Source organism: Rattus rattus, chromosome 11, assembly GCF_011064425.1.
Source record: "Rattus rattus isolate New Zealand chromosome 11, Rrattus_CSIRO_v1, whole genome shotgun sequence".
In the NCBI taxonomy this organism is placed as follows: domain Eukaryota; kingdom Metazoa; phylum Chordata; class Mammalia; order Rodentia; family Muridae; genus Rattus; species Rattus rattus.
This window is the reverse complement of record NC_046164.1, coordinates 9491414-9511816: the sequence shown is the minus strand read 5'-3', so window position 1 is coordinate 9511816 and position 20403 is coordinate 9491414. Positions and strand designations below refer to the sequence as shown.

The window sequence follows — 20403 nt, the reverse complement described above, 5'->3', positions numbered from 1 at the left end:
GTTGTGATCTGTTAGTCTGTGGCAACTTTTTAAAGATTTTTATGTAGCAACTGAAGATTAAGGTAATGTCAGTAGATTTCCAGAGGACTGCGCCAATGACTCAGCAGTTTAGAACTCTGGCTGCTCTTGCAGAAGACCTGAGCCCAGTTCCCAACTCCCACACGGTGGCTCCCAACTCCTGTGGCTCCAGTTCCACAGATCTGATGCCCTTCTTTGTCATCTGAGGGTAGCGCCACTCATGCGCGCGCACGCGTACACACACACACACAGAGAAGCAAAAAATAAAAATAATAAAAAAAGGGACGGAAACAGCAGTTATTAATACTCTATCTGTGGGCTCTGAAAGTTCATCCTGTATGTGCAGAACCGTCTGAGGAAAGCCTTTGGGAGAGGACAACTTAGGCAGGTCCCTTTCCCCACAGGTAAATGATCTACTCATTTGAGTTATTATGTATAGAAAATGTAAAAAAATAGGTAAACTTGAGGATTCAAATTGCTTAAACATAGCGAACCGTTGTCCATTGTGAAGCAAAGGAAGGACTCCTCCGCTGCCAATCACCCCAGACACGGGAAATACCTTGAAGTAAATCACATGTGTGTTTGTCAGTGAGGAGAGATAGTCACCGGGCAGGCTGAAGTTTCACTCCTTTCAAAACTGCAGCGGGGCCAGAAGTAGCAACAGAAAAAGGGAGGTCTTATGACAAAAAAGAAGTGAGGTGGGGGTCTGGGGGGGTGGTCCTTGATGTAGGCATTGAGGTCAAGGCCTGGAGCTTTCGAAGAAGGGGAGTGGTCAAGAAAGGGGAGTGGTCAAGAAAGGGGAGTGGTCAGAAGGGAGAAAGTGCTGGGAGGTTCTGCCAAGAGTAGGAGGGGAGAAGTCCCCTAATGCAAACACTGGAATTGTCTGACCGCAACTCCGTGCCTTCTTAATATTGGTCATTCCACAACCCCTCTTTAGAGCCGGACCATCCTAACACTCAGGGCTTAAAGCAAAGACGTGTCTCACCGCAGTTTAGGTATTAGAGCACTTAACATGTGGGCACAGAACGAACGCAAAGGCATACAAAGTGTGTCTTTGAAACAGCAGGTATAGTCTGGCCCTGGATACCTTTAGCCTGAAGCCAACGGGCGAGCCACGGTCCGTCCATTTGATCTATAATTACTTCAGGCTTACCGGTAGGTTGGTTGAGAAGAGAGGAACTATTCAGGGAAAGTAAATTTAGGGCTTAAACCTAACACATAAAAAAGCAGTAATATTTTAACTCACATATTTACTAATTAAACACTGGGCACCTGCTGTATGCCAAGTGTTGTGGCATCAGGGCAGAGTACAGGCAAGGTCATTGTTAGCCTGTGCCCTTTCTAATTGTTCTATTAAGATTATATTAATATATATCCTACCCCACCACCTCGTCCTCTCTCCTCCCAGGCTGGCCTTGACTTGCCTATATAAACGAGTGTGTCCTTGAACTTCTGACCCTTCTGTGTTCCAGTTTGTGAGCACTGGGGGTGAAATCGAGATCCTTCTGCATGCCAGGCCAGCACTGTGCCAACCGGACTCCATCTCCACCTCGAGATTTTTACTCAATCTAGTTCTGGTAGAAGATCAAAAATAGATTTTCGACCTAATTTTAGAGAGACTTAATATCCTCCAGAGATCCTAAAGTGCTTAAAAATACTTAAAAATGAAGTCAGGTGACCCTACCCTGACAAAATTCGCTGCTAACTCCTTCCTGTACTTCTGAAAGGCAGGCAACTTTCCCAGCCTATCCAAGAACACCTGTGGTGAGTACCTCTCTGTCCCAGGAGTGGGCATCTCTGTGAGGACTGTGTATCTAGATGCCGTCTGCCTTGCCTTCCTCGGTGGTCATTTCTTGATGGCAGCTACCTTCTGTTTTGTCCTCGATGGCTTTTGTTAATGCCTTCTCCAGGACCCACAAGTGTTTTTTTTTAGTAATGTCTCAATTTAGGAGGTCAACCATACCTTTTAACCCACATCCAAAGGTTTGCCCCAGTGCCAGGAAGGAGAGCCCATAGTAAAGGCACCTGCTCCAAGCCTGATCTCCAGAGCTCACACAGTGGAAAGTTCCTACTCCTACAAAGTGTCCTGTGTCCTCCACAGGAGCATTGTGCCAACACCCACTCACCGACCTAAAATAAAGGAAAAAAAAACTTGGTTTTGTTTTGTTTTGTTTTTTAAGACATCATGAAATTCAATATTGAGACCTGGCTGGTCCCAGGCCAAGCGGGACAGTTGGTTACCCGACTGGCATGTAAATGAATTGAATACAGGATTAATGTTACAATATACTGTCTCTCATAGCAATTGTATCTTGACTGTGTTTTAACCAGCTTCACGCAGAGTCGACGCTGTGCCCTTGTACAGTAAGTTTGAGTCACCTGCTGTCATAGAGAGCTGAGCTGTTACATTAACATCCCAGGAAAATGCCCCACCCCTGTCAGACATTGTCCAAGGCTAGTTAACTAACCTGAATGTCGGTGATATAGAGAGTAGGGAAGTTGCTTGTCCACAGCTAGATTTCCTTGGGCTATCTCAGTTCCCACATGGGCTATCTCAGTCCCCACATGGGTAGCTCAGTCCCCACATGGTTATTTGTTGCCCACCTCTGTGTGTAACCAATGCCCTTGCAGCCATCAGATAAATCATTTTGGACAGATCCCCTAGCTACCAGCCACCAAAAGCTAAGAGTGTTATACCATTAAGGCCTATAGTAGGAGTTTCTCTGTTCCAACGTCTTTTAGAAGTGTTTATGATTTACTTGGTTTGGATACTATAAAAACTTCTCTGGACTGCTACCCCGTTGGGCCACAGGATTTGGAATAATCTAAATTTGTGTTCCTGAACCGTCGTCTCTTACATTTGGCTCCAGAATATAATATCAAACCTCTGAGGTGAGGGCAGAGGTTTTGTTTATGCTTTTTGTTGTTGTGCATGGCCGGGGCCATAAGGAAAAGATTCGCAGGCTCAGGTCGAGAGTCTGACAAGCATCGGTGTAACCAGGCAGAAGTGGGCTCAGAGACAAACTCGCCCTTCTCCCTGACAGCAGTGGGGCCGGAGCAAGTCTGTCCCTCCTGGGCCTTCTCAAGCCACTTGGCTATTGAAGATCTCATATCTCCATCTAACAACTATGGATAACAAGCAGGGAGAGAGGATTGCATAGCTCAGTTGGCAGAATGCTTGCCTGGCACGTTTAAAACCTTGGGCCGCATAAACTGGCCGTGGTGACACAGACCTGCAATCCTAGCACTGGGAGGTGGAGGCAGGAGGATTAGGCGTTTATCATCAGGCTGTGTATTGAATCGGAAGCCAGCCCGGGCTCCTTGAGACCTGTCTCAAAATAAAATGCAAGTAAACAAAGAAATCAATCGAACAAACAAGAAAAAAAAAAAACACCAAAACAAACAAACCAGTCTTCACAGGGAACAGCGTTCGCCAGAAGCAATCTTTACCTTCCCGGGGAACTCCAAGGCTCTGAGACCGTCTTCTCTAAGCTGGTTGGTTGTGTTTTGTTCTAATCTGACTAGAGTCCTTTTGAAACACTGCCAACGCCTCTCTCTGGAGGTGAGCCCAGCTGCCTTCCCTCGTTCTCACTGCTCCTCCTGGTTTGAACCACTTCTCTCCAGAGCTCTCTAGAACAAGTTCTACAAGCCTTTGTGCAAATGGCCACTGCCACGTTATTTTCCCCCAAAGCACTGGTTTCTAGCAGGCCAGACAAGTCTCCTACCTTAAGACGTGGGTGACTGCTCCTAGATTTGGAGTGAAATTTGTTTCATTACTTTCTAGTTTTCAAACCGTGTGTATGCGTGTGTGTGTGTGTGTGTGTGTGTGAGAGAGAGAGAGAGAGAGAGAGAGAGAGAGAGAGAGAGAGAAAGAGAGAGAGACAGACAGACACAGACAAAGGGAGGCCCAGGTATACAACCTCAGGTGTATATCCTTGCCTTCCATCTTGTTTGAGACAGGGTCCCTTTTGCCCCTGAGTCCAAAAGGCTGATTGGCCTGAGAGCTACTGGGAACTCTTCCCATCCCTCCATTGGAGCAGTGGGGTGGCTGGTGTGAGTTGTCAAGTCAGGCATTACAAGGGTTCTGGGGATCCAAGCTCAGGGCTCCATGCTTGGGAGACAAGCTCTTTACAACGCCGGGCCTTCTCCATAGCCTGACTTCCACAGAAAGGGGGTGGGGTGAGTGGGAAAGAGAGAGAACGTGATGGGGGGAGGGGACAGCGAGAAAGAGACATGGAGAGACAGAGAGAGAGACATGGAGGGAGAGCGCTTTTCCTGTAATGTCATGGAACCCAGCAGGCCCCTTGAGTGTGAAGCTTTCTCTCCTCAGGTTTGCTGTCCTGGGACACACTGTCCAGGCTTGGCTTCCACAGTGACTCGTCTCATCAAGAGAAAGAACAAAACTCTCATTCATTTTTATTTTGTTGTGTACGCTGACTGGAAAGGTTACGGTTAGCTTTCAAGTGAGAGGGCCTAGGGCTAACCAAACAACCCCTATTTAGAGATGTTTTCAAAACCCCATGTCCTAGTTCAACTATTTTGGAGGGAAATGGGGCTTGATAATGTTTCGGACATCTGAAAAAAAATTGGGCTTATGACTTGTAACAGCTGGCGTTTGACTTTTTAACCAGGGTATTTAGGAGAAGAATTTGTTGTGAGTTTTAATAAAACAACAAACAGAACATAAGGCACATGTTTTATTTATCTGCGGGACTCAGTCTAGACGGGGAGATTTTGTCTTACTGGGAAAGGTGTTAAATTCCTACCTGAGGAGAGAATGCCTTACATGTATCTCTTCAGGTTCAGTTCCTTCAACACATGTTTTAACTCACAGAGCTGTGGTCTGGCTTAAAAAAAAAAAAAAACTTGTCTCCTTTTTAGCCCTCACTCTCTTCAAGTTCTGCTTCTGTGACAGCCACGTCCTTCCCACCCATAGGCTAACCCCAACACACCTCCTTCACTGTGGGAACAGATCTCAGGCGAATGCGCTGATCCACGCTTAGGGAGCCGGAGTCAGCTTCTAGTTCTTCCCACTCTTGACCGCTCTTCAGAGACAGCTAATTAGAGACAATTGTGTGGGGGGTAATTGTAGATGCTAAAATTATCACCGGTTAATTCCAGGCCTTGGAAGCGTTCATCATACGCTAGTGGTGTGACTGTGAGAGGTTTGACTTTTAAGCAGGTTTCAGTCAAGAATCCAAGCTTATTCATGTGCTGTGTGTCACGGTGTCCGTCGCACTGTGGGACCCACACGGTCACATCAAAATGCATCATAGTCTTTAACGACGTCACATGTGCTATCCTTTTACATGGTCGGACCCGACTACTGATAGGCACTCTGTAAATGTGATCGGTCTATAGATAGAAACAAAATAAGAGAAATTTAGAACCTCATCAGTAAGAATTGCGTTTAAGTAAATTTGAAAGTTTAAGGTTATGTAATATAGGTGAATGAGAAAAATCTGATTTTGATGATAAATTCTTTTATTTTTTAAAGACTTCACAAAATAAAAAAAAAAAGGTATCCATCTACCTGCCAATCGGGTAATCATAATAGACACACTGTCAAATCTAAGTCTTTCTTCATGAGAAGAATTGAATTCTTCAGACTAAGTTAAAGCCTTCCTGGCCTCCCCTACCTAAGCTCAGCTGGGCCCCCCTGACAGGAGTTCTCTCAGCCACCTAGAGCAATGCAGGTGGATTCTAGTGTCCGCTCCCGTGCCTTGTGTGAGTATGTGGGATTGTGTGTACGCGTGTATGAGATGCATTCAACACTGCGCTTATCCATGCAGAGTGTCATCCAGATGTACTGTGTGGACGCTGGTTCTACTACTGAAATGATATTTATCCCACATGTCAAAGTGAGTATTTGGGTGTTTTCACAGATTCAATGTCACAGACTCCCCTAGAAGTCAGCCCTTTAGATAAATGTCTAATCTATTTAAAAGATGATGTAATTATGTGATTGGATATATGACTATGACGGAGGTGAGTCCTTAGCCGTGGGCTTCCCTAAAAACAACGGCGGCAAACACTAATTGAAGAGCCCTTTGACCACCATAATTTTGTGAGGTCTGACTAATAGATTGACTAAAAAATGATTAGTTTACTGGTAAAGGTATTAAACAATTTATGCTTTTATTGCCTTAGACATTAAGTAAGATCATAAATTACCAGTATTGGCAATATTTAGAGAATTTCAATGGGTCAGCAGTATCTAGAAAATTCTACTTTGTCATCTCATCAAGAGTCCTTAGTTTAGCCGGATCTGTCCTCAGCATTTGATAACAAATTTTATAATGTCAAGGTAGCCCCACAGAGTTGACCCTGCAGGGTGATAATTAGCAAGTCAAATCAGGTAGTATTTGAAGTCCTGAGTTACATCCCAGTCTTGGACAAGTGTAGCCCTGCTATTATCTTGTTAGCCTGGGAGAGATCATTTATTCTCTCTGGGACTCAATTTCTTCATCTCTGAAATGCTTTGATTGGCGGCATGAGGATAGGAAAGATTAGAAGAGATGATAATTAATATTCCTTCCAGCTCCAAAAATTGTCTTATTCTATTATTCATTTTCTCCTTTCTTCCTTCTTACTCAATGTTCTAGGACACGGAGTGGTAATTAGTTAAAAAGGAAGGGACCTTCTAGAAAAGTAAGAAGGCTTATTGTGAAAGGCTGAAAGTGTCTCAAATATAAAAACTCTCTTGTCATCCTTGGTCTCGTGGAGTTTGATGTCGTTCAGGGCGTGTGATATCCTGTCTCCAAATAAAATGACGTGAAAGTATTTTCTTCTTAATTCACTTTAAAATCAACTCATTCAGAGGAAAACAGACAAATCCTGCTAGCATAAAAGTTCTAAATAGAGAAATTTACCTGGAATATCCAACGAAGAAAGAATACCCATATGAGCTCACGCACGGTTATACTCCAGCGCAAAATGTTGACATACTTACATCAACGACCCACATTTATTATTCTTTGCCAGTGTAGAAAAGTATGCTATTGTACGTCACATGATTGACAGGGATGTTTGCTCTACGACCTTGTGAGCATGTCAGCTTTTACTACGTAGAGGGAGACATTTTCTTGTGTCACATGTAGCTACTCTGGATGGATACATATGGATTGGTATGGGAAATAATAATGCTTAATAAAGGAGGAACAATAGCGTTGCCTTTTGGCAGTTTTAGTCTACAGTAACTTTTAGAATCTTTACACGTTGGTAAAGGAATTGAAAAACTACCCTTTGCAGGGTGGAATTTCCCATACAGTTGTTCCATTCTTGGTGGACCATTAGGGCCTTTGAGATAAAGAGTGTCGAGGGCCGGGAGGTATCTGCAAAGGACACTTCCTGAAGCGATCTTCTGTAGTCAAGACCTTCCTCACAGGAGCGAAGCCTTCCTTGGCAGGCTGCATATAATCTTTTTGCTGCTCTCAAAGAATGAATTGTCTATCTCCTATCATGACTGCTGTTACGCTGAATGACTCTCAGTGCCCTCTCCAAGGCAGTTCAGGAGATGGGGAAGAATTTTTGCAAACTGACCAACGTTGGTAAGCGTTGGGATGCTCGTTTCAAGGCGACCCTGGCCATTTCTCTCGACACAGAAGTTTCTCCAAAGCAGCAGGGCTCATTTTGCAGTCATCAAAGAAGTGATGGTACTGAGAGGGAGTTAGGATCATAAGTAAATACAATTTTAGATCCTGCCTTCCCGGTCCTTCTAGCCATGCTCCAGGATTGTGAATGGTTGGAACTCCCCACCCCACTCCTTTGTCTTTCTACGGAGTTCCAACATGGCCACATTCTAAGCTAGGTTGGTCCCGGGCAGGTTTTCCTTAGGTCAAAGCAGGAAGAGGGCAGAAAACCAAAGCACGCCAAGCTATACCTCCTTCCCCTTCTGCTGTGAGGAAAGAAAAGTCATGGAACGCAAGGATCAAGAGTAAGGGAGGAAACAAGGGGTTTTCTCTAGGGTCTGGAGCCAAGCTATTGTCCTTGCTCCAAGGTCTTCACACAGTAGTTCACTTTCCATTGCTGCCGAGTGAGAGTGAGAGTTCAAAGACAAAGGGCTCCAGGAGGCGAGCCTTGTGCTCTCCCCTATCCTGGTCGTACAACTGCAGTGTTTCCTCCTTGTGTGTGGGTGGAGTCAGGGGTGCTCGTGTGTGTGGGCTGTGTGTGTGTGTGTGTGTGTGTGTGTGTGTGTGTGTGTGTTGTTACATTTTCTTCCTCTCTTTAAAACCTATTTGTTGTAAAAACAGGGAGTGGTTCACCTGTTAAATACTGTAGTTATTAGAGGGTTTTTTTTCCTTCTTCTTATTTCTTGCCTGTTGAAGAAAAGAAGTTATTGCGTTTGTATGTCACCAAGGAACTCTTTCTGAATATGCTCCAGGTTAAGAAGCAGCGAAGCGATACTCAGAAACTGTTGGATGCAGTTTGTCAATACTTTATCCGCTCACTCCCCAGGGCTTTGCTCTATAAAAGTCTCGCAGTCTTTTGTCAACATGTCAGACAGACCACGCAACGCATCCTTGCCAAGAGTGGGTTTAGTTTACCTTCCTTGTTTTCTGAAAGCCGGAAGAACAGGCAGTGCCCAGGCTACCTGATGACTCACCCTGGGACCCGGGCCTTTGTTTCTTTCCATTTACCAACTGGAGCTCATATTTCAAACCTTCAGCTACATACCCATACTCCAGAATGTCTGAGAGAACAGTTAGTGTGAAATGTAAAAATACTCTGAGGTGTTACCTGGGCACTTCGTAAAGCCCTTACAGATCTATTACAGATGTATTACAAGCCATAGTATCAGAAGCCACCAGGGGAGAAAAGTTATTCACAACACTACCCAGTCATGAAGTCTGGGAACCTCAATAAAGGTAGGCCTGGGCCTGGAAGATAGCCCCAACTTTGTAATGGCGGTGGCGCTGATAGCTTAAGGGTAACCAGCAGCCGTCTAATTGAACCTGAGGACTTCTCAGTAGGAAGGAACTTATGCTCGGTACTGTAAACCTAATCAAGAACCCATGTCTGGAGCAGTCATAGACTCTAGAGAAGAGCCAACTACAGTTATTTTGCTCAGCTAATATTTCTTCCAAACATTTGCTAAATATTTATCTTTATACCCATAGATAACTAACTACCAGTCCTCACCCTCATCAGAGAGACTTCTTTGTTTGTGGTAGATGAATGCTATGGTAGAAATCCTCCAGTGACCAAAATGCAACAACGAGTGATCACGAGGTTCCCAGCTCATCTGGGACACCTCGCATCAGGCGTGGAGACCATAGGGGAAGAGGAAACAGAAAACTTGTAAGAGCTAGAGGACCCAGATGGCTGCTGTGGAACACTGTCTTCTACATGACCGGAAGGCTGCACCCGTGCACTCTCAACACTATGGCAACCCATAGGAGACCATACAAACGGATATGTCAACAGGGATGGGGAAAATGTCCCAAGGCCCTAGTCTAGAAGAAAATCTACAGGCAGTCCTTGAGTGCCTAGGGAGGGAGGGAGGATTGGTTTTCCTCTCATTAGGTTTCCCAGTCCTGAGGGTCAGCTGTAAATACATGCTAATTGGATTCCACAGATTATTTCTCTCCCTCTCCCCCCTCCTCTCTCTGTATGTAATATAATAATTCTTCTATAATAATTATAGAGCAGGTCATGAATATAGGCTAGAGGGACAGGAGAAGTTGGAAGGGGAACCAGGGTAAGTGGAAATAATATAAATACAGTATACTCATGAATGAAATTCTCAAAAATAAAACAACGAACAAAGTGAGATCTAAGCAAGAGCTGCCGGTCCAATTTGGATAGCTGCAGTATTCGCACTGCACAGACATTTTAGCGCTCTCCCTCACTCCTTTCTTTGATCCTGACCGATGTTCTGGTGCCTCGTTTTGTTTTAACACAGGCGGTTTGATATTTGAAGATGGTTCATGTTTTCATTTTCACTTAAGGTTCAAATGCCTTAACGAAGTAGCAAGTTATAACTAATGGGATTAAACCCGTATCTGTTTTAGGTTAATAATAAACATTGGGTTGCAAGAAAACAGCTTGTTTCTGACTTAAATGCATGCATCTTAGACTTTTAAACATCCTTTGCAAACTCACGTGAGCGATTAGCACCTTACTGGAACTGGAAGAACAAGAGCGCTGGATTCAGGATGTGTATCTTCTTTATTTTACTGAGCCTCATTCCCTCTTGTTACAATGTATCTAATGGTATCCGCCTCTCGTGGCTTTGTGGTGGATTGAACACAACACAATCAGATGTGGTGCAGCTATGGTAAACGGTTTAACGGTGCGTAGACGCAGTCAATGACAGAGATATATGCTAACCTGGATAGATTATTAAAAATAGAAGTTCAGGGGCTGGAGAGATGGCTCAGTGTTTAAGAGAGATTGTTGCTTTTGCAAAGGACAGGAGTTTAAATTCCAGGAGCCACGTCAGACAGCTCCCTGCTCACAGCCCCTGTAATTCTAGCTCCAGGGCATGGAGTCTTCTGGTCTTTGTAGGGACCCAAACTTATGTGCGTGTACACACACAGGAGCACACATACAGACAAACACACACACACACACACACATACACACACACACACAACATCTAAAAGAGAAGAAAGAAAGCAAAAAACATGTTAGTTGGGTCAGCATGACGGTTCAGTAGGTAAAAGCACTTGCTATAGAAACCTGACCCTTGTGTTCCATTGCTAGAACTCAGAACGGAACTTCCAAAAGTTGTCCTGAGGCTTACACACACACACACACACACACACACACACACACACACACACACACACACGCACACATACACACCACACATACAGTCGTAATAAATAAAACAAAGTGAATTATTTAAAAGTCACAAGCTGAAGGGAGCATAACGGAAGAGATTCACATTGACATCTAGGGGAATAACTCATAGGACCTGTCAATCAATAGCATCATTGTTCCCAAAAGATAGGTTTTAAAAATGCTCTGAATATAGCATGATGTAAGCTGGGGTTTTCCTTTGGAAATGAAAGTGTCAAAAAAGAAAGGAAGTTGGATTTGCACCATTCACGACTAGACTTTTGCGTGCCTGAGTACTAGGAGAGGCTTAGGAAAAACAACACTTCCTTACACACCTGTACAGTCCCTGTACAGTAGAAGTGTAACACTGGTCGCTATCCTTCAGCGCTGGAATGGGGTTCTACTCTGAGGACTTTATTTGCCCCAACCTGACTGTTGAGTTTACTAATATTTACATTTTTGTATTAATCAGTTGCGTGTGTTGTGTGTGTGTGTGTGTGTGTTGTGTGTATGTGTGTGTGTGTGTGTGTGTGTTAGTGTTCTTTCCATTCACCATGTGAGTAAACAGGGTCTCAGAGGCCTGCAGTACCATGAGGAGGGTTTCACGGGTGTCTGTGTGATAGAGACAGGCTTCTTCCTAAGGTGTAGCCACATTGTCACATTGGAGCTAGAAGGGCCCCGAGAGGTTTTGGAATCTAAAGTGGACTTTATCTTTTGTTTAGCAGGAAAGACTTCGGAAAGTTGGGTTTGCCTTCTCAGTGGTCTGAGAGCTCACAGACATCACAAAGGCATTTCTGGTGGCACCTCTAAGAAATCCTGGTTTAGTCCAGCCCTTTTAGTTTCTTGCTACTTGAGCAGGGAGAGTGTGATTTGCCCAGTGTCGTATGTCTACTTGTTTATAGACCCAGGATAGAAAGCTCAGCCACAACTGTAGGACCTTGAGTATGGTTTCCGGTCTGAATCCATTCTCCTTCACAGTGCAAACACCAGAGTTAGACAGAAGGCTCAGGCTTTTTTTTTTTTTTTTTTTTTTTTTTTTTTTAGAATAAATCGCTGGGTCTAGGGAGACCCATCTGTAGAAGGCCTGCATGGGATAGTGAAGAAGTGGGTGGGGGAGATACAGGGACCAGCCAAGAACAGTCAAGGAACATGAACGCACGTAAGGTTAAACGTGGCTCTTTCCATCCCGGGAAGGACAGGCAGGGATCGTATTGCTCCATTTTTATAAGGCCAATTACAGCTCCATAGGATGGCCCTACAGTGTTTACCTATGAACCAAAGTTCACAAAACCTACTTTTCTTACTCAGGGTCACAGCTGCCAAGTCTCCAGATCTTGTACATTTTCCCGCATGGGTATCTTTATTTCAACTTCTTCCCCTACCTTTCTGTCCTGTCATGTAGAGTTTTGAATTCTAATGTTTTCTTTCTGAAATCGTTATCAAGTATTCAATGGTGTCCTTAAGTATGTGGTCACAATGATTAAAAACATCCTTCACTGAAGACCAGCCTTACGTACTACAGTACGTTCCTTTCATTTTGCGGAAGTTCTAACACCTGTAATTTTCATATGTGGACTGAGTGGCAGTGTACTTAGCATTAAGCTTGTGGGACCAGCGGGTTGCGGCTACCAGTGTGCCCCCAGCGTTTATTACAATACCCAGCACTCAGCAAGTGCTTCGTGGTTCCTCTCAGATCTCCTCCGAAAGTTACACGGACAGTAACCTTCAGCTCATAATTATGATAATAGATACTGTACAACGAGTCGAGCCGGTATTTACAGGTAGAGCACACAAGGCAAATGAATACACACTCGGGGACACATGACTGCACAAACAGCCGCGGGCAGCGGCACGGAGGAGGAAACGCGCGCCGGACTGGGCCCAACCCTGGCTGCCAAGACCCGCTGCGCCAGCAAGCCAGCCTCTGCAGCGTGGGTGGCTACGACCGCAGCGTCACGGGAGTCCCAACCCGCGGGGACCCAGGCAAGTCCCCGAGCGCCCGCTGCAGGGCGGTGTGGGCGGAGAGCTGCGCCGTGATTGGCCAGCGTAGGGAGGGCGTGGCCTGTGGTGGGGGCGTGGCCTGCGGCAAGAGGCGGGCATTCCCCAGCAAGGGGGTGTGCGCGACTCGAGCTGGAGTTTCAGTATAAACAAGGACCCCGACTGGATCGGCGGGTTTTTCCTTTCTTCCAGCGTTCGACCCTTCCTGGTCCTGAGCTCTCCTTGGGGGCGCCTCGGTACGGCATCCAGTAGGTGGAGGCTCAGAGCTGTGCGCGGGTAGGTGCTGTAGGGGACCCCGCGGCGGGATGGCGGGAGAGGGCTACGCGGAGCCCCGGGGCTGCGCGGGCGCTGCTCCGGCACGGCGCCGGTTGTCCAGTGCGCCCCGGCGCGGCGGGAGATCCCTGGCCGGCGAGCGCAGGCGAAGCCAGAGACCTAGGAGTCCCTGCGCCTGCTGCTTCCGTGCCCCGGGCTGCCGCGCTCCCAACAGGTGCGGAGCTGAGCCCTGGGGACCCGGGGATCTGGGGACGCCGTGCTGCGCTTCGCCCGGGCCAGGCCTTCTGTTTGGAGATCTTAGATGTTGAGGGTTTGTCTGAGTTGGAGTCTCGTTCATCCTTTTTGCTTTCCCTCTAAGCTTCCTGTGCACACCTGGGTTGTTTCCATGACTTTTTGGCTAGTTTCCTAGGGTGCTCCAGAGTGTTGAGGCAGTTGTTTATTTCTGCTGCAGTTTCCTGATAATTTAAGGTCTGACTCTTAGGAGCAGACAGGGAAACAAGACTTGTGTGTTCCCCAGGCTCGCATGCAAACTTGAACAAGTAGCCTGTTTTTTGTTTTGTTTTGTGACCCAGGGAAGTTGCCTTCGGACACTAGCCCGGGTGATACTAACGTGGTTTGGGGTACCTGGTAGCCTTGTGGGCTGAGCGCGTGAAGGAGAGCTTTATTGGAGAGCCCCCGGGAACAACTTCAGCACAGTGTAAGAGAAAAGGGCTATCGCGAAACGGAGGTGTGCTCGCCCCCGTCCCCCTTATCCCCCTCCCCTCTCTCTGTGTTGTGTGTGTGTGTGTGTGTGTGTGCGTGTGTGTGTGTGTAAGTGATTTGACTGTTGCTTGTCACCTTACCCCATTCAAATTGGTGCAGTTCAGGCAAAACAGTGTGGCTAAGGCTCTGACGGTGCAGGGAGGTGTTCTCTTGAACAGTGTGGTAAACAGCACGAGGAAAACATCTAGGCTGCAGTTTTCTCTTGTGAATGTAAATGTGCCTGTTTGCAGATGGATTCAGGGCGTCTGGTGTATACGGATAAATATGCAGGCATACTTGTGTATGTATGTTTGGGTGAACGCGTCTCCAAGGAGTCCAGCAGCGCCATGTGACAATGGCCTGGAACTGCTGGTGTGCGTAGATCTATATTTAGCCCTGATGGTGTCTCACGGGGAGGATGGGTCTTGAGCCGAGAGGATAAAGGGGGAAGAATCCAGGAATAAGGTTATCGAGCTCCTGACTGATGTCTGGCACAGTCAGACTCAGATGGTGAATAATTACTCTTTCCTCATGAGCACAGTAGCTGGAGCGTGGCGTGTGATGACTGTGCCTTAATTGGAGCATAGTTGTGACCAGGGTGGTCAGCCTATGAGAAGAGGATTAAACAAGGAGGTTTAAAAAGAGAAGGTAGTCGTGTAGCTGATTTGAAGATTTGGGGGAAATAACAGGTCGTAGGAGGTTCAAAGCACATGGAGAATTGATTTCTTAAAAGGAATAAAAATGTTTGGCTGTCAAAGATGCATAGAAGAAAAATGGCAGCCAGATAAACAGTGTTATCCATTAATGACAGTTTTAGTCGGGGCAGGGAGCCATGTTTGAGTCACTGAGGACCCCGGGCACTTTTGACAGAAGTCAGGGCTCACTAACAGTACCGGCTGCTTTTCCCTTTCAACCAGATTTGCTGGCAAGTGTGATAGCATCAGCCTCTTGAGCAAGTCGCTTCCCTGTGTCCGTCAAGCCTTTGTTTTCCTGGAGGTGCCAGCCCTTCTGACTACTAAGAATCCTGGCCTAGGACTTATTTACTTCAGCTTTGCTTGCTGTCGTGTGCTGCACACTGTGTCTGTGCGGCCACGCTTCGCACCTGGCCTTGTGGAAAGATACTCATCAGACTGTATCCGTATTGTCTTTTCCCTACCCTTAGCATCTAATCTAATATATTCCTAAGTCTATATAGCCAAGTATTGCTGTGTTCATTGTTTAACACAATATTCCTTTCACTGTCATTAACGTCTCCTTCTTATAACATTAACCCCACTGTTTAATAGAGAACTGTAGGCCAAGTGAACCAGTTAGAAACCACTCCTTAAAGGGAATGGGTAGGAAAACAGAGAGAAAGATGTGGGCCAACTGGACCTGCGTAGGCCAGGCAGGGTCCCTTGTATCGTATGGAAAACCATGGGACTCTCCTGTTCACTTTCCAGAGATTCCTAGAACTGAACTTGGAGTATTTGGGTGGCCTCCAAGGAGAACACCCAGGGAGGAGATAGGGAAAGGAAGGTCCTCAGTCTTGCCTGGAAGAAGAATCAGGAATCCCAAGCAAGGGTCGAAGAGAACCTTAGTTCTGATGGCAGAATTTATTAGAAAACCAATGAAAACGCTTTAAAGAGATCCTGTGAGGTCTTCACATTGGCCGATTGTCTTGGTGGGGGAGGGTAGTCATTGAATTTAAGTATTCTCTGTCTCCATTCCCGTCATTTTTTCTAGAACTTTATAACTGTATACAGTTGGCCATACTTCTATTGGGTCATCATTTAAACCTACAAAAATTACATGTGTATAGGCATTGCTTATTCCAAGATGGCCGCAGTGGCTTAGCCAGACCTCTGCCCTGGAAATGAGGCTGGGCAGATGGGGACCATCTCCCTACCTATCGAGACCCCTGCCTTCTTTATGTAGCTGTAACATCTGTGAAGTGGACACAGGAAGTTAAAGGAGATGGCTTATGGGGCCTTTGTATTTCTGTCCTAGTTACTTTATTTCCTTGCAACCTTTTCCTCCATCCACCCTGAAGTGGAACATGCCAGGGTGAAGGCAGCATACCCAGTTGTCTTCTGAGCACTGGGAATGGCAGGGGTGAGCAACATTCTTTCTTAGGTGAATGCAGATAGACAGTTAGTGTTTCCTTGACTTGTCTTTCCCTTTCCTTCATCAGGAGAATGTTTAAAATGTTACTAATTATCAATAAGGTGGGGTCAGAAAAACATTTTATCTTACCAACTCATTCTTGTCAACCAAACACCACCTTCTCTTTTACCAATGTGTTTTCATAGACTTGTGCATTTATTATTTTCTCTTAAAGTGCATATATACCTAGGAATGATCCAGTTGACAGAAATTATGTTAGGGAACCACCCTGTTGTGGAGATCTGACACCACAAGATTTAGTCATGCAAAAAGGAAAACACTTTAAGCCCATTAGCCCTTTTCAACTTGTCTAAAAGACAAAAACATCGAAGGGAGAAAACCATAGTTTTCATCCCCCCAAATTAAATTGTCCCCTTTATCATGTTACATAATAAAATACAAAGAGAAATAATCTTGGCTTTTAACAAATATCTCTACTGAGTATTGAACCATTCCTCTAATGAAGTGAGTTAGACAGAGAAAAATAAAATATTTTAATAGAAGTTATCCCCCTGAGATGCTTTATGTATATTCCTTCATAATCTGCAGTTCATCTGTTCTGTTTAATAGGACAGCTTCTAGCCACATGGAGATATTTAAACAAATTTGCTTAAGTTGAACAAAAGTACTGGTTTCCCAGTTGTCTATTTTCCCCCTCTATTTCTCTCTGTCCCTCTCTCTTGAGCTGAGGTGAAACCCAGGGCTTTGTACATGCTGTGCTAAGAGCCATGCCACCAAACCACTCCCTATTTCACCAGAGCTGTGCCACCAAGCCACCCCCAGCCCACTAGCCAGTGTGAAGTCACACAGTCACTGCAGCCTGTGGTGGCTATCAGACAATGAAGAAGAGGCCATTCTCTTAGGATTCCAGCCCTTGTGGCAACACTTGATTAGGTAATGGTGATTTTTGGAGATCAGTCTTATTATTCTCAATGAAATAATTGATTCTCATCACGGATGGGCATCTGGGACATCAGGAAATGGAGCGGTGGGGGCGCTGTCCACTAATTTATGACTTACTTGTTCCCCAAGCCCAGTCCTATGCTGAGACCTTCACATCCCCCATGCAGTAGCTGCCCTTTCCTTGTTTTTAGTAAACCAGCAGTTAGTGCTGGAAAGCACCAGCTCTGTCATAGACAGGGACCCGGGCGCCACCTACTGCTAAGCTCCAGAATTGCAAGGACGCTGTAGAGGAGAAAAGGCTTTTAAAGGCATGAAGGAAGTCAGCGTGTCCCGGCTTCCCTTGCTACACACCATAGGAAGGTTTTCAATGACACTCCAGGCCTATTCAGAGTTTCCATGTACCAAAATGTCATTTTGTGCTTTAATAAATTGCTAACACCATCCCATGACAAAAAGATCATGTTTTTCCTCCAACTGAAAATGTTAACTTGTTGAGTCAGAATTCTTTCGCCAATTAGGGATTAGTTAAAAAAAAAAATCTAGGTAACATAAGGCCTGATAAAGCAAAATGTAAATTGGCGTGTGTGCGTGTGCGTGTGCGTGTCAGCAGTGAGGGGTGGGGAGTTGGGGGACATGTAACGAATCAGGAAACACTCCCATTCCTTTGCAGAGGGAAAACAGGCCAGTTCCCAGCATCCCTGTTGGCTCATAGGCACCTATAACCCCAGTTCCAGAGGATCTGACGCCCTCTTCTGGCCTCCTCGGGTACCACCCCACATATACATTAATTACAAACGTTTAAATAAGTAATCTTCCTTCCTAAACTAGGAACCCTGTAGACCACTTGGACTCAGTTCGAAAAGCTGTACACTGTGGGGTTGTGTCCGTGCACACTGCTCTCTGTTCTCAGCTGCCTTCTTAACAAAATACCTGTTTTCTAAGAAGGGTTAGTGGAGGCGTAGCCTGCCTGCAGGTTCCACAGATGCTGTCTGCAGTCTCTGCTAAAAAGGCTTTCAGTCTGTGGAAAGGAGGGAGAAGATAACCATCTCAACACTTCCAGGCTTAGAATACACTGTGCTTCAGGTAGCCTCAGAAACTTGACTGGCCTTTCGCCTGGGCTTACATCTGCTGTCACCTGGATCTTTGGTCAGTCTGCATTCCTGAGCCTGTTGTCACCGAAAGGAAGCTGTCAGTCTGGAACATTAGCTGGAAGGATTCAGGAGCTTTTTACCCAGTGTCTGCAGTGTCAACTGAGAAAGCAGAGAGTTGTTAAATATGCAAGGTGTGGGGTTCCTTTGGAGTCCAGACAGGAATGGAGAAAGGTCGAGCTCCAGGTATTAAATGAAATCTCTTCCCACTAAACAAACGCGCTTTTAAGGTTTAGCTGAGAGAAGGAGATCTTTGCCTAGTTACTTAAATTTGGACACTTGTCTAGCGTTTAGGCTGCTGCTGAAACACTGTAATCAGTGTAGAGCCTTGGGTTGTAAACACCTGGTCCTGTTATGACGTGGAGCAGAAAAGATTTCTGTCTTTCTCTTGAGAGTGAAGGAGACGCTGACTGCTGTTCTAGGGAAGATCCGCAAAGCGTCGTCTGCCACAGAAGTAAGGGATGGTTTTTGATGTCTCTCCACGCCCATCTGCACCGCAGTCTCTTTTCCACGTTGAGTTACCACCTGAAATCATCCCCGTGCACCTGCTTCGTCATAAATAACGTCGTGCAGAAGCGGTTGCCAGTTCAAACACAGTCTGCCGTTCAGAAGGACGGCTTTTCATCTGGAGCTTTGATTGGTCTAAAGCCATTAGGCATGCCTTTCAGATTCATTCATCCTGTAAATCACCCGCAGCCTGCTCCCTCGCTCAGGGATCAATGTCAGGCCAAACTTCCTCAGGGTCCTTGGAAGAACATGATCTATTTTTGTGCCCAAATTAACAGCCCCTGTAAGATGTCTGGCAGCTGGGTTCAGCTTACCAAATCAATTTCAAGAAGGAATAGTCATCTTCTCTGCCTGGCTTGGGTATGTCTCATTCCTCCTAGAAACTTTTCCAGCATAATTTATAATCTGTGGGTCAATCTCAGTGGCCAGAAAGATTTCTTTTCCTTTAGTCTAGTTTATTGTTTTATAAAATAAAAATATGTTTCCCGTTGTCTTGCTATGCTGACTACCCAGAGTGATGCCCCATTAGGAGCCGGGGGCCTGTTTCAGGAACTCTGCCTCAAAGACAGTCATTCTTGTATTATCTTTAACTCAGTTGAATTGGTATGCCCCCTAAACACACACACACACACACACACACACACACACACACACACACACACAAGCTTATTTTTAAAATGCCTTGGCTACCTCAAAGGCTGGGCACCCTTAAACCTTCCCCGGCTACCCCAGGCCCAATCAGGAAAGTGGCCAGTGTCCACTTACCCTGAATCTCACATGGCTCACTGGCTCTCTCTCCTGCAGCTTCTCTTCTTCGTCTCCCACCGCATCCTGGTGATGCTCCCCCATTCCTCTCTGCACCCCAGCTGGTGCAACCCTAAGGGTCCTGCCCCACACCCAGCCATTGGCCATTGGCATCTTTATGGATTGATCGTAAACCAATTGGGGACAAGGACCTTTGGCATTTGGACATGCAGGTTCCCAATTGAATCAAAAGCATTAGAACCCTCTCCAACAGGTCCTAAATGTGTTCCAGGAAGGTTCTCTGCCAATTGATCCACCCTATCCTCTTGCTTTGGAATAGGCATATGATATGTAGGTTCCGTACAGGACAGCTCCCTGTACTGGACAGGAGCTCCATTAATATACATGCAGACACACCAGGGTATTCATGTGAGGAAGGGCAGTGGGGGAGAGGAAAGAGGTCTGTGAATGTGTGTTGACTTCCAAGCAACCAGCTTAGAAATGAGACTCTCTAGAGTAAGAGTTATTTTCCAGCTACTTTCTACCATTTATGTTAAGTGGTGATTTGAATAGTCCGTTTCCACACGTCTCAAGTCTCTTTCTCAAGGGAATTAACTCTTGGCGTTTGATTTAGCTATACATCAAGCCGGGATTTACCCGAGTGCTTTTATACGCTCAAGTTTTGGAATCTCACTTCGTCATCTGGCCCTCGGTCTTCAACTCCAGACCCGAAGCAAATACAACTCAAGGCCCAGATGTGGAGTCCGAGCGTTGTTGAACAAACACGGGCTATTTCTGTAGAGCACGGTACTGACAGCGCTTGAGGAACCACGCCGCGCGGCCCGTCTTCTTAGGCACACAGACCAAGTTTCCCAGCAGTCTGTTCTGCACCCCTTGGCTGGCTCTGTGGTTATGTGTTGTGTTAGTCTTTCAGAGAAAGCCAGGCTTGGCTGCGAGCTAGCGACCCTCAAGGATGCCTGGTGGACACTATGTCCCGTGATCTTTCTATTGTCATTTGGCTCACTGATTTATTTTTTCTTTTGCTAGCAATCTGTAAATACAAGAAAATACCTCTGTATATCATTGAGCCTGGGTGCCATTCACTATACAATGCTGTGTTATCTCATAATAACTATCAACC

At 45.8% G+C, this 20403-nt stretch overlaps 1 protein-coding gene across 3 annotated transcripts in view; it reads left to right on the top strand.

Annotated features, from left to right (window-relative positions):
- Positions 1-20403, top strand: part of Rasgef1b (RasGEF domain family member 1B) — a 353191-nt gene that overhangs the window by 306914 nt on the left and 25874 nt on the right. Inside the window, exon 1 of one of the 3 annotated variants that reach the window (XM_032916958.1) lies at positions 12930-13077. The exons of the other annotated variants lie outside the window; for them this stretch is intronic. The gene's annotated coding sequence lies outside the window, so the exon portion shown is untranslated. Of the gene's footprint in view, positions 1-12929; positions 13078-20403 lie in introns of those variants that run through there. 3 annotated transcript variants of the gene reach the window in all.